The 12,495-nt window shown below is 44.2% G+C and overlaps 1 protein-coding gene across 4 annotated transcripts in view; it reads left to right on the top strand.

Annotated features, from left to right (window-relative positions):
* The first annotated feature begins 660 nt into the window (after window positions 1-660).
* Window positions 661-12,495, top strand: part of ARHGEF10L (Rho guanine nucleotide exchange factor 10 like) — a 245,485-nt gene continuing 233,650 nt past the window's right edge. For 2 of the 4 annotated variants that reach the window (XM_074306088.1, XM_074306087.1), the window contains exon 1: window positions 661-1,102. The gene's annotated coding sequence lies outside the window, so the exon portion shown is untranslated. The remainder of the gene's footprint in view (window positions 1,103-12,495) is intronic. The other 2 variants (XM_074306091.1, XM_074306089.1) reach the window with 1 other exon arrangement.

Below are 12,495 nucleotides of genomic sequence, written 5' to 3'. Positions count from 1 at the left end.
GGGTCAAAGTGGCCTCTTCGATCCCCACCCCCTCCCAGCTCCTCTCGATGTCTCCGAACGGGGGCAAAGGAAGGAAGAGCATCTAGTATTTTACTGCAGCCCTGGCTGCAAGGGGTTAAGTGATGGAGCCTAATGAGTGGGAAAGGCCCTGGAAGGAGCCCAGTTTGCTCCGTAATTGCTGGTGACCTTGGGGAGGAACTTCGGCTGGCTGGGGGCTCGGGAGACGGATGGGTTCGGACCAGGTTATCTCTAAGGTCTGAGGCCTTCCAGCTGGAAAGAGCTCGGGTTCAGCTCCGGCCCCGGAGGCGCTGGCTGGGCCTGGGGCAGAGCCCGGGCTAACAAGACTCCCCGGGCATCTCTCCTCGAGCATCTCTCAACTTGGCTCCTACTTTGGGAAGCGCTCCGGGGCCGCATCCCGGGGGTGAGATCCGGGGGGCCGGCGGGGACAAGGGGAGGCGCCCGGGAGGTTTCCGATCCGGGGCCTTGGACAGCGCGGCAGCTGAGCACTGGTTGTGTCCAAGACCCAGAGCTCCCTCAGCCCTCCAGCCGGGCGCGAGGAGGGAGTGTGGGGGGGCGGGGGGAAAGCTGGGGCCTCTCCCATTGGCTGCGAGGCGGGGCGGGGCGGGACAGGGGACCTAGGAGGGCGGGAGGGCTCCGGGTCCAGCCGGGCCCGGTGCAGGGCCGGGCTGCCCGGATCACTGGGGGAAGGGGCCAGAGCGCGGAGCGGAACGCCTGCGGAGCCGGGCTCGGTCTTGGGGCCGGAGGAAAGGAGAGCCGAGACCGATCCGAGCCGGGGAGATCCGGGCCGGGAGGGACCGCGCGGAGCAGGGCGGGGCTGGTCTCGGCTGGTCGGGGCTGCCTGGGGCTGGGGGAGGCTCTGGTGCTATGGGCTCAGGAGAGGAGACTTAGAGAAGAGGCTCCGCGCGCGGCCCGGCCGGCCGGGTATGGGCACCGAGCGCTGCCCTTGGCCTGGCCCGAGCCCCCGCCCCCGCCCCAGCGCCGGCCCCAGCCCGGGCCCGGCTCCTGCCCCCAGCGCCTTTGTAATCCCCCGCCGCCGCACCACAAAGAGCCCGCCAAGCCGGGACTCTCAGCAGAGAGCGGGGTAAGTGAGCGGGACCGCCCCCTCCCCGGGCTGATCGGGCTCTCCCGGGGGCGGCGCCGGGGGTGGGCGTGAGTGACCGTCTCCGGGAGTGTCGGTGTGCATTGTGTATACCTGGGAGCCGGGGGGCGGCGGCGGGACCGTGGGCTTGTGGCTGGTGTCGGGGGCCGTCTGTCTCCAAGTCCGTTCGGGGAGCAGCGGCTCTCTGCGGGCTGCCCCCAGTGACCTGTCAGGCCTGGGGCCGGTGACCTGCAGGACGCGGCCGTGCGCACCTGTGTTTGTGGACAGCCCGGGTCTGAGCGCTGCGTCTGTGTCCTGTGTGTGTGAGGGGCGGTCTAGGGTGGGAAACAGACTGGGAGCGAACCCTTCCCCCTCCGCTATCGGTCTCTTGGGGCAGACAGACCCTCCCCATCCCCATCCTTCCTACTGGATTCAGGAACCATCTTCTCCTATTGTCCTTCCCGGTCATTCTCAGCCCCTCAGATCCGAGGCAGACGGGGGGCTCTGCCCCCTGTGAGAACCTCCCCCGCTCGGGAAGGAGAAAAAGCAAGGGCTGGGGCGGGGGGGGGGGGAGGGAGGGGGCTGCCGGGCTTCACTGTTGTCAGGGGCACGATCCGGGGTCATGCCAGACAGAAGGCTCGGAGCCATGAGGCTGGCAACCTGCCTCTCCTTCCCTCCTCCCGGGCCCTGAACTGTGGGAGACTCCGGCGTTTTCTCAGGGTGGGGAGGGGGAAACCGAGACCCGCCTTCGGGGTCAGGGTCCCAGGATACTTCTTTCTGATCTTTTGTGGAGGACCGAGGAGATAGGAAGGCACTGGTCTCTAGGAGAGAAGATAAATCCTCTGGATATATGTATGTATTGTAGCTTTGGGTCAGTACTTTAAGGAAAAGAAAACTAAACTTAAGGTGGGATGTTGAGGAACCCCTTCATTTGTAGAAATAGGAACTCAAAACCCCTACCAGGTCTCTGCTCATGGAACTTCTCTACTTGGGGAGTGGGTCTTATTTTAGAGGGGTGGGTACAGGCTCAATGACTCCTCCAAGGTCACCTAGTTGGCGCTAGACGGACCCTGATCGTAGAGGTCTCCCCAGAAAAGCTGGGCAGGGGAAGAGGGACACGCTGAGAGTTGATGAATCTGGGATTTATCCAAGCAAGAGCTCTGCCTGCGGAGTTGGGGGACCTGGATTTGGGTGACTTTGGGGGAAAATAATTTCATTTCTCTGTAAAATCAGGAGATTGGGTTAGAAGAGGACTTTTTTTTTTTTTTTTGGCTGAGGTAATTGGGGTTAAGTGACTTGCCCAGTAGAACAGGATATCTTAACTCTGTGTCCTGCACATCTGGAGCAGTCTGGGGAAGCCTATAAATCCCTTCTCAGAATCATCTGAGGAAATGAATAATTTAAATCACACAGGATCACAGTGGAAATGAATTATATTGAAATAGTTATAATTTTTCTAATTTATTAGAAATTAATTAATTTCTAATTAATTAGAATCAATGCACCCCAAATTAAGAACTCCTGTTCTAGATAACCATCATTCAGCTTTAGCTCCAAGACCCTCTATTTCTCCAGACTCTAGTTTGAGAGGAATATTAACAAAGTTGTAGTTTCCATATGGTTTCCTTAATCTGTGTCTGTGAGAGATTGGAGTATTTGGGCTTGGAAGCCAGAGCTCAGCTTTTATATATGGTATAATGGAAGGGTTCTGGATAGAAAGAAGAAGAGCAGAATTCATACTCTGGCTCTGCTGAGTCTGGCCAAAGCATTTCCTTCTCTGGGCCTCAGTTTCCTTTTCTATCAAATAATATGATTTCCATGTTTTCTTTAAACTTTAAATCCTTTGTATCATTTTGGGGAGATGAAGGGTGGTCCAGGAGCTTCCAGAGTTCTGAAGGCTGATGACCTTTCTCCAGAGGTACAGCTCAACTGATGTTGCTGGGGAAAGGTGCTCTGCCCTTATTCTGAAACCTTAACTGAATAAGCTTCTTGGTGGAAATACAGAATTCCTGGGTAATATCCTGAGGGAAGGGGGATAAGGATTACTCATAGGGTTTAGGGCCAGCTGGGATTTTAGGAGGCCATCCACGCCAACCTACTCATTTTACAATTGGGGAAATCAAAGTTTAAAGAGAATAAATGACCTGTCTAGGGTCTCACAGCTGATAAATGTACCTGAGGAAGGACTTGAACTCAGACTTTGGGCACTCCATGTCTTGTCCTCCTTCCTCTTTACTATGCTGTTTCCCAGTTAGCTAAAACATTTTTGCAGTCCTGTGTTTCAAGCTTTGGGATCCATGGCTATTATCACCATACTTGAAATTTGTAGAGCACTTCATCTGTATTGTTTAGCAAACAATTCAATAGAATAAACATTTACTAAGTACCTGCTGTGTGTCCCAGAAAGCATGTTAAAGCTTCAAGAGTCAGGATGAACATGCCTTTGACATATTTTGCTGTGTGATCTTGGGTCAATTGCTTAGTCTCTCTGTTCCTAATTGACTAGGACTTCAAGTGTCAGGAAGAACATGCCTTTGACATTTTTCACTGTGTGATCTTAGGTCAATTGCCTAGTATCTCTGTTCCTAATTCACTAGGACGTCACTGTCATAGATTGCAGTTTGCATCGATGGAGGGTTCACTGAAATAGACCTGGAAGGGCCCTTAGAGTCCATTTAGTTCAACCTCCTCAATTTAGAATCGAAGACCCTGTACCCACAGGTCATTATGTAATTTGCCTAAAATCACTCAGGCAGTGGCAGTTATTAGATTTGAATCTGAGTGCTTTCAGACTCCAGAGCTCCTACTTTTTTCAAAAGGACCCCACTGAGGTCATGTAGCCTTTGTCTAATTTTTTTTTTAAAGCATTTGGGATGAACTTGTATGTGAACTTAGGTCCTCACTTTTCTATTCACTGCACCATCTAGCAGCCCCACCTTTACTTATTTTTGCATTGGATTGTCTCAGTCTTCATATCCATAGGACTACATGTGTTTTGTACTAGAGATACATAGACTGAGACAACCCAAATTCTACCCTCAGGGAGCTTACCATCTAGGTCCACTAGAAAAAGTGCTGAATTTGGACTCAAAGGATCTGATCTCTACCATTTAACTTCCCTGGACCTCAGTTTCCTCATCTGTAAAATTAGGGAGTTAGATCTCTAGACTGCTGGATCTTTTAATGGGAAAGTAGGAGGGAAAAGAACAAATATACAGATGATCTGTAACACATAAAAGAGTGATATAAGCAGAAAAGGGGAGTCATGATCTCCTGGTATCTTATAGTCTTCCTACATACTTTGGCAACAGTATGAGGAAAGAAGCAGTGATCATTTTTATTGGGGGAAGGGAGAGGACTGCCAGGGAAGATTTCCTGCCAGAAATGCAGAGAGAACTGGACTTGGATTTTCGAATACCTGGGATCAGGTCCCACCACTGACACAGACTGGCTGGGTAACCTGGAGTGAGCCATTTTTTCTTTGTATCCCTGATAGCCCTGGGTATATAGTAAGTGTTTAATAAATGACTGTTGATTGATTGGGTTATTAACCTTTCAGTTGTCCCAGGTAATTCTCTAAGTCATAGAATAGGTATTGGTTTGTTTGGGCAGAGAGAAGTTCTCTTTGGTAGTTTTCTAAACCAATCAAAGAAAAAAATGAAAGGAAGGGAAAGGATTTCAACAGCTGGGAGTGAGGAGGGAGGGGATTTCCAGGCAGAGGGGATGTGTGACCGGAAGTATAGATGAGAGAGGAGATGGCAGGATGAGATTGGAAGATGAGTTGATTTTTGTTTTGTTTTCATTCGTGAAATATGGCTAAAGAGCAAGGGGATGAAGCTGCATGAGTTGGCACCTGAGCAAGGGGGATGAAGCTGCATGAGTTGGCACCTGATTGTGAAGGGCATTGATCGCAAGGGTTAGAAGTAGGTACTCTCTCTTCAGTAAAAAGTGGGGATCTACAAGGGATTTTTGAGTTGTTATGACATGATCATAGTCGCAGTTTAGGAAGATTATTTAGGAATCATAGAGAAGAGGATTAGGTTAAACTGGACAATAAGTTAGGAGGCTGTTGTCGGAGACTACACTAGTAGTGGTTAAAGTGGGCACCATGTTATGACCTTAAGAAGACTGGGGTTTGATCCTCCTGCCCCAAGGAATATGGGATTAACCAATCACAACATGAGAAGATGGGTTTTATCTCATCCTCAGCTTGTCTTCATCACAAATATCATTACACCCTTTATCATTACAGCCCAACACTCCTCTGTTCGCCTCCTCCCACAGCTATGCAAGCTTCCAAATTACTCCCATGTGAACCTGGACATTGTAGGGCAGTTATAACCTAATCCCGATCCAGGCTCACATAGTAGCAATTGGGCAGGAGCCACTGGGAAACTCTCTCCTTTCCCTAGTCAGGCAAACGTGGGGGGGAAATTATTGGTAGGGGCATTTAATTAAGAAGTGGAAAGAAATAAATACCTAATGGATTTACTTGAATCTTCTGACTTTCTATGGCAGACAGACAAAATTACATGCACTTTACAAATGGGGAAACTGAGGGTCATCGAAATGAAATTACATGCCAGAAGTCACACAATACGGATATGGTAGAATGGGAATTAGAACTCAAGCCTCTTAGCTCCTATAAATGGCTGTGTCTCCTACAGGTGGTTGGTGTGGTACTCAACTCAAAATGCTCTAATTTCCAGACATTTCTGTTTGTATTTGATTTTTTAAAATTACAGATTCATTTAATGACTATTGTTTCCTGTGTATGGAAAGCTGCTCTGAGGCACAGAAAGGTCTGTCACAGCTCCTGCCCTCAAGGTGGGAGAGAAAGAAGATGGATACCATTAAAATTCCATGTTCCAGTCAGACTGGCATGCTACACTCGATTTCAGATTCTCCGCTCCATCTCCTGCCTGTCCTCTATTTCCCCTCCTCCTCCTCTTTCTCTTAGAATCCTTGTCTTCCTTTAAGGGTCAGCTTTGGAGCCCCTTCTTCTACAAAGCCTTTTTCTCAGCTCTAATATTCTATGTTCCAAGCTTCCTTTCCAGCTCTGACATGTTATCGAAGATGCTTTTTATTTCTGACATTCTATGTTCTAAGGTTGCTACCATCTTTAACATTCTATGTTCTAGGCTTCCTTCATAGATCTGACATCCTCTAAAGTCTCTCCTATCACCTTCCAACTCTGTGTTTTAAAGGCGTCAGGATAGACCCGGTTCCCTAAACCAATCTCCTCTAAATTTTCAGTTACTTGTTCTCTGACTGAGGGTGATTTCTACTTCTTACATTTTGTATATCCTGATTTGGGAGACACTGGACTTGGGTGGCAGAATATGGGAGTCGCTTTCTCCCCTACTTTGCTTGGGCTTTTAGAATGATAGGATTTGAGGAAAATCAGGAGTAAGTGAACCTGGGTGGATGGAGAGTGGGAAATTGTTAGACATGCAGGGAGTTTTTCTTTTTACCTCATTAACTCCTTTCTCCTGGCCCTAACCTTTCTTACAAACCACTTTAGTAATAATGATTATTTTAAAAATATGGATAACATTTTCATATGTATATTATATAATTTATATACATAATTTCACATATGTATATTATTTTCATATATATATATAAACAGTTTGATATTAGAGTGTCTTATAATTAATCTTTAATGTTTTCCTTATATTTCTTCTGGATCTTTTATATTGAATTTTCCACTGCGTTCTGCTTATTTTTGTTACAGATTCCTCAACTTCATTTTTTTCAATCTGATTACAGTAATAAACTGCTAGAATAAAACAAAACAAAACAAAAATGAATAAGGAAAGGAAAAAAGAGCTTGGCTGTATATAGTTATTTTTGTGTAAAATAGATCTGAGTTCATATTCAGCCGAAAATAGGTTAAAAAAAGTTACTCTGCTTCCCCCCCAGGCAATTGGGGTTAAGCCCAGGGTCACATAGCCAGGAAGTGAGGTCATATTTGAACTCAGATCCTCCTAACTTCAGGGCTGGTGCTCTATCCCCTGCAACACCTAGTTGCTCCCCCAAAAGCTATTCCTAAGCCTAAGAATAACATCAAATGGTCACAAGCCCCCAAAAGTTATTTGAAGAATATAAAAAAAAGAATTAAAAAATCAAATAAAAGAGGTAGAGGAAAAATTAGGAGAAAAAAGCAACCCAAGAAAATTAACCAATTGAAAAAAGACAAGCTTGGAGTTATTAAAATAGTGGCTCAAGCAACTGAATCCAAAAGTGCTAAAGAGGAGAGATCATAAATGGGGCTTACAGAATAGATTGTTGGGGTTGCATATAAACCTGGCTGGGTCTAATTCATTCACCAGAATTCAGTGTTAGAGCAGGGGATTAGATAAAGAGGTAGACAGACAAAGAAAGATGGAAGGGGGAGGGGGAAAGTGGGAGGAAAAGGGAAAGGGAGAGGGAGAGGGAGGAGGGAGGGAAGCAGATCGATACATAATCTATTAAATTCTTATTATGTACCATCATAGTGCTGGGAATATAAATATAAGCCAAAATAAAGGTATTATTTGCCCTTAAGGAATTTATATTCTAATGAGGGAAGATAATCCTTTGAGGAGAGGAGGAGGAAAAAGGCAGAAGAGGGAAAGAAAGAAATCACCTTCTGAAAATGTGGACTTGTCCCTACCTATTGACAGATGGTGGAGGGCTAGACCTTGTTCATTTACATAATGGAACTCTTACTAGTTAGATATTTTATTCAGACTTGGGGGCAAAGGTATTGAAGGCCTTGGTCTGGCTTAAAAGGTTCTTCCAACTGTTTGTCTCTGGCCTTCTTTTCCATTCTTATTCCTTATTAATGAATTCAATTCCTTTTAAATCCACAAACCCTTATTAAGCACCTGGTGCGTTTCATGCTATTGGGTGCAAGTATTATAAATATGAAAGATGATATGGTTGCTCCTCTAAGGGAAGACAGAATTTCATATGTGGGATCAGCCTTGTACAAAATACAAGGTCAATCCATCAACAAACATTTATTAAGAGCCTACTGTGTGCTCAAGCATCTGGGAATATAAAGAAAGTCCCTTCCCCAAAGGAACTCACATTCTAAGGGAGGAGGCTACAGGTAAACAATCGTGTATAAACAAGATATAATAGGCTGAAGAGGAGGGAAAATTCTGAAGAAGAAATCTAGGAGTCCTGGAGTCAGGAGGACCTGAGTTCAAATTCAGCCTCAGATGTTTACTAGCTGTGTGACCCTGAGCAAGTCACTTAATTACAATTGCTTTAAACAAAAGTCAAGAAATTTGTGGAGGGAGAGATCACTTTTAGCCAAGGTTTGGAAAGTGTTATCTAAGCTGGGCTTTGAATGGGTTTGGGAAACAATGGGATGGATAAAGCAGATTTGGAGTCAAAGGGATTCAAATAAATTCAAATTCCATCTGCTTCTTTTTCACCTGAGTGATGGTGGGCAAGTCCCTCCTTCCCCTGGCTCCTCCGTGGGGCTGGCAGCAGGTGGCCACTGAGCTCCATTCAGGCCTAAATTTATGACCTTAGGATTGTATGGTTTTAATAGAGTTCACCACACGAGAAGGTGGCTTGTGGGAATGGATTGGAGGTAAGGAAGAGGAGAGGAGGAGAGGAACATGGCTTGCAGTTCAGTTTGGCTGGAATGTAGGGTGTAATTCTCTCTATGACTCCTATGATTTCACCTCAACTTTTTTTTTTCATGCACTTAGAGAATTCTAACTTGCGTTACAATGACAAAGAGAAATATTCCTTCTCTTCATTCAAAAAAATCTCTATTGCTAACTTGTCCCTTGGGAACAACCTTATGATAACACCCCTGGCTTTGATAATGATGAAGTGGGAAAAAAAAAACCCCTAACATCCATTTTTTAGTTTGAAGTTTCAAATTCCCTTCCTCCCTCCAGCCCCTCCCAAATATTTATTTTTTAATGATTGAAACAAGATGTTAAATTCATTTTCAAAGATCTTAAGAGAAAGGTCAAGCAGTAAGCCTGGAGTGGGCTTGTATTCCCATTTTTTTTTTCCTCATAAATGTGAAGAAACAGGCTCACATGAGTGAAATGATTTCAGTAAACTAGCATTTACGAAGCTTTTTGGAGGTGCAAAAGTGACACAATCCTGCCTTCAAGGAGCTTGTATTCAATTGGGAGAAACCTTATGAGCCCGGAGATGTGATTAACAGACTTGTGATTTTAGTGGTATGGGGAAGGCCTTCCCACATGCAGATCAGTACTTCCTTGACCATTTGGAGTTATAGAGTTACCTAGAACAGGGTTTTAAAAATTTTTTCCACTCTCAACTCTTTTTCACAGAAGAAATTTTTATGCAACTCTGGTTATATATCAAATATTTGTTGATAATAAATCATCATTTTATGACCCCCACATTCAGTTTTGGGATTATCATTCACATTTGAGAAGTTTGACTTAGAGCAGCAAACTTTTTGGTCTCAGAATTCCTTTACATGACTCCAAAGTTTATGTCTATACTATTTACTGTTTTTAAAATGGAAAATAATAATATTTAAAATATTAATTCAACAACAACAATAAAAACAACAATAATGATCTTTTAATGTTAATATAAATACCATTTGACATGGAGTTCAGAATCAGAAAGACATGAGTTCAAATCCAGCCACAGATGAGTTTTAGATGAGTGCTTTAGGCAAGGTATTTAATTTCAGTTTCCTTATCTGTAAAATGGGAATAATAATAACACCTATCTCCCAGGATCAAATGAGATAATAATTGCAAAGTACTAGCACTCAGTAAGTGCTGTAAACATGTTAGTTTATTATTATTTTCCACAACAAAAAATAATTAGTGAGGAGAGTGGTTTAGTTTACATGTTTTTGGAAATCTGTTAGTAGTCTCTGCTTTAATAGAAGACATCTGGATTTTCCTATCTGCTTCTGCATTCAGTCTGTTGGAATATGTGATTTTGGCTTATGAAGTTTATGAAGGAAACCTGGTCTCACTTAGGGACCAGATATGTAGTTAGAAAAGGCAGGAGTGTTTTAGTAGAAAGACAAATTTTAGTATTACGACAAAAATAATTTAGACCCTTCGTGTTCCCTGAAAAATCTTGAGAACAACAGGTTGGAGATCTCAGAAGAAAGTTAGTCAGGACTTGATTCCCAGTCTCCCTTGCTTTAAGGGTGTCTTTCTGTCCACTGTATTACAGAGACAAGGTTATTTTGGGGACTAGCAGCTGGGGAGATCAGGAAAGGCCTTGTGTAGAAAGGGGCACCTTTGCTGAGATTGAAGGAAGTTAGGGACCCTCGGATTTGCTAGAATGCCTTAGGGGCAGAGCTAAGATGAACTCTTTTGGATCTCAGGTTTTTTTGAGATGAGCTTTCCTCCCCACCCCCCCCAAATCATAAGCCCTTTTGAAGCTAGAAATTCATTCCTTGGCAAATGGATCAAAGGTCAAGGGGAAACCTTAGTGGGTTCCAGCTCTTTAACCACCCTCATTGTAAAGGGATCTACTAAAGACTTGGGTACAAAGCCTTTGTTGACAAAGAACAAAAGGAAACCCAGCCTAGTTGCACTGGATTATCCTCTTTATACTTTATTCCTGAGCTAGATTTTGAATCCTCCATCAGTTCTCCACTTCTCAACTTGTTTTTGGTCCTCTTACTCTCCTGGCTATTACAAGTGTTGTTGTATTATATGGAGTTGTTTGACTATTGAGAGATCAGAGAATTATAGAATAGAAAGTGTCAATGATGTGGTTTAGGAACAATTTCTATTTCCAAATGATTTGTTTTGGGGGTTTAACACCAAGTGAGAGATTGTGGTTTAGGTACCGAATGTTGGGGTTTGATTATGTGAAGAGTTCACAATGGCCATTCTCTTTGGCAAAAGGTAAATTTAGGAGAAGAGGTTACAGCAAAATGATGAGATACAATAGTCTCCAGGAATGGTAAATATGAAATAGAGTGAAAGACTATGTGAAAATTAACCATGGAAGAGTTCCCTAATGGAGCTCACAATTAACCAGGAGAATGGAAACACCCCGTGAGTTTGGAGTGTGTCCTTAGCACCAGACTACATCCAAAGAGGAATGTAGCACCCTAAACGAGTTAAGAGAAAGACACCATGAGGCATTGGGGAGGGGGTAAAATGAGAGCAGACATATCACACCGCACAGAGGGGAAGGAGGAATGGAAAAATACCATGAGTCAGCGTCCTGGTGGCTATCCCCCCAAAAAGGGTTCAGCAAAGATGCCGTGAGTCATGACAGATTTTTAGGGGAAATTTAATCTTAGGGGTTTGATATAACTTGGATTTCTGGCTCAAGACAGTAAAGTGGGGCTACCCATGACTTCCACGGAGAGTGGGATTATAAGGTTAAACTGATCCCCATCAGTGCTGCTTCCTTTAGGGAGTAATTTTGTTTGTACTTCTGGCTCTCTCTGCCAACTCCTCCTAGGAGGACCTCATCATCAAAGATCAACTGAGAGTCCATTTAGACTTTTGAACTCTAGTCTCAACACCTTCTACAGGAAGCCTACAGTGATCATTTCAGCTGTAGTGACCTCCTTCCGGGAGCTACTTTGTATTTATGTTATATATATAGACTAACTAGCAACTCACTTAATCTCTCTGAGTATCAGTTTTCTCATCTGTAAAATGGGGATTATACTTGCACTTCCTATCCCTTTGGGCTGTTATGAAGAAACTTTAAAATACTCGATGGAATGTGAGCTGTTATTGTCTGCCTTATGCTTAACTTTGTATTTATGAGTTTATTTTACTGAGAGGCAGTGTGACCTAGTGAGTACATTTCCCCTTAACACCAGAAAATACCTGAGTTCAAATTCTGCCTCTGATACCTACCTGTGTGACCCCTGGGCAAATCTCTGTGGCAACTCTTAAGACTTGTGGGCAGCAGAGAAGATGCTAATCTGCTTTCCTCATCTAACAGTCCATTACATCAATGAAATCGGGTTGGAGTTGATTCCCTCTCCCCTATCTCTAGCTGGCTTAAGAAGACTTGGCATCCTGGGGAGAAAGCCTGTTTACTAGTAGTATATGAATATATAGGATGAACTGGGCCTCTTGCCAATGTGATTTAAGCTTTTTAAAAAGTAAAACAAATAAGCAATTATTACACATAAGTACATAGCTAGATTTTGTTTTCAAACACAACCGATGAACATAAATAAACTGTTCACCTAGCATTGTGTGGAAGTCTCAGAGAAGCCACTTTAGACTCTGTGCCAAGAACTTCCTAACAATCAAAGCTGTCCAAAGTAGAATGCCATGTCTCCAGAGGTAGGGGAGGCAGGGTCCCTCTCCTTAATGATCTTCAGAGGAACCACCTGTTATGATGGAGTGAAGGGGTTCTTTTTTGGCTGACTACTAAGATGACCACTGAGGACCCTT

This window comes from Sminthopsis crassicaudata, chromosome 3, assembly GCF_048593235.1.
Source record: "Sminthopsis crassicaudata isolate SCR6 chromosome 3, ASM4859323v1, whole genome shotgun sequence".
Classification (NCBI taxonomy): Eukaryota; Metazoa; Chordata; class Mammalia; order Dasyuromorphia; family Dasyuridae; genus Sminthopsis; species Sminthopsis crassicaudata.
Note: the sequence above shows the minus strand (reverse complement) of the source record. Positions and strands in the feature narration are given on the sequence as shown.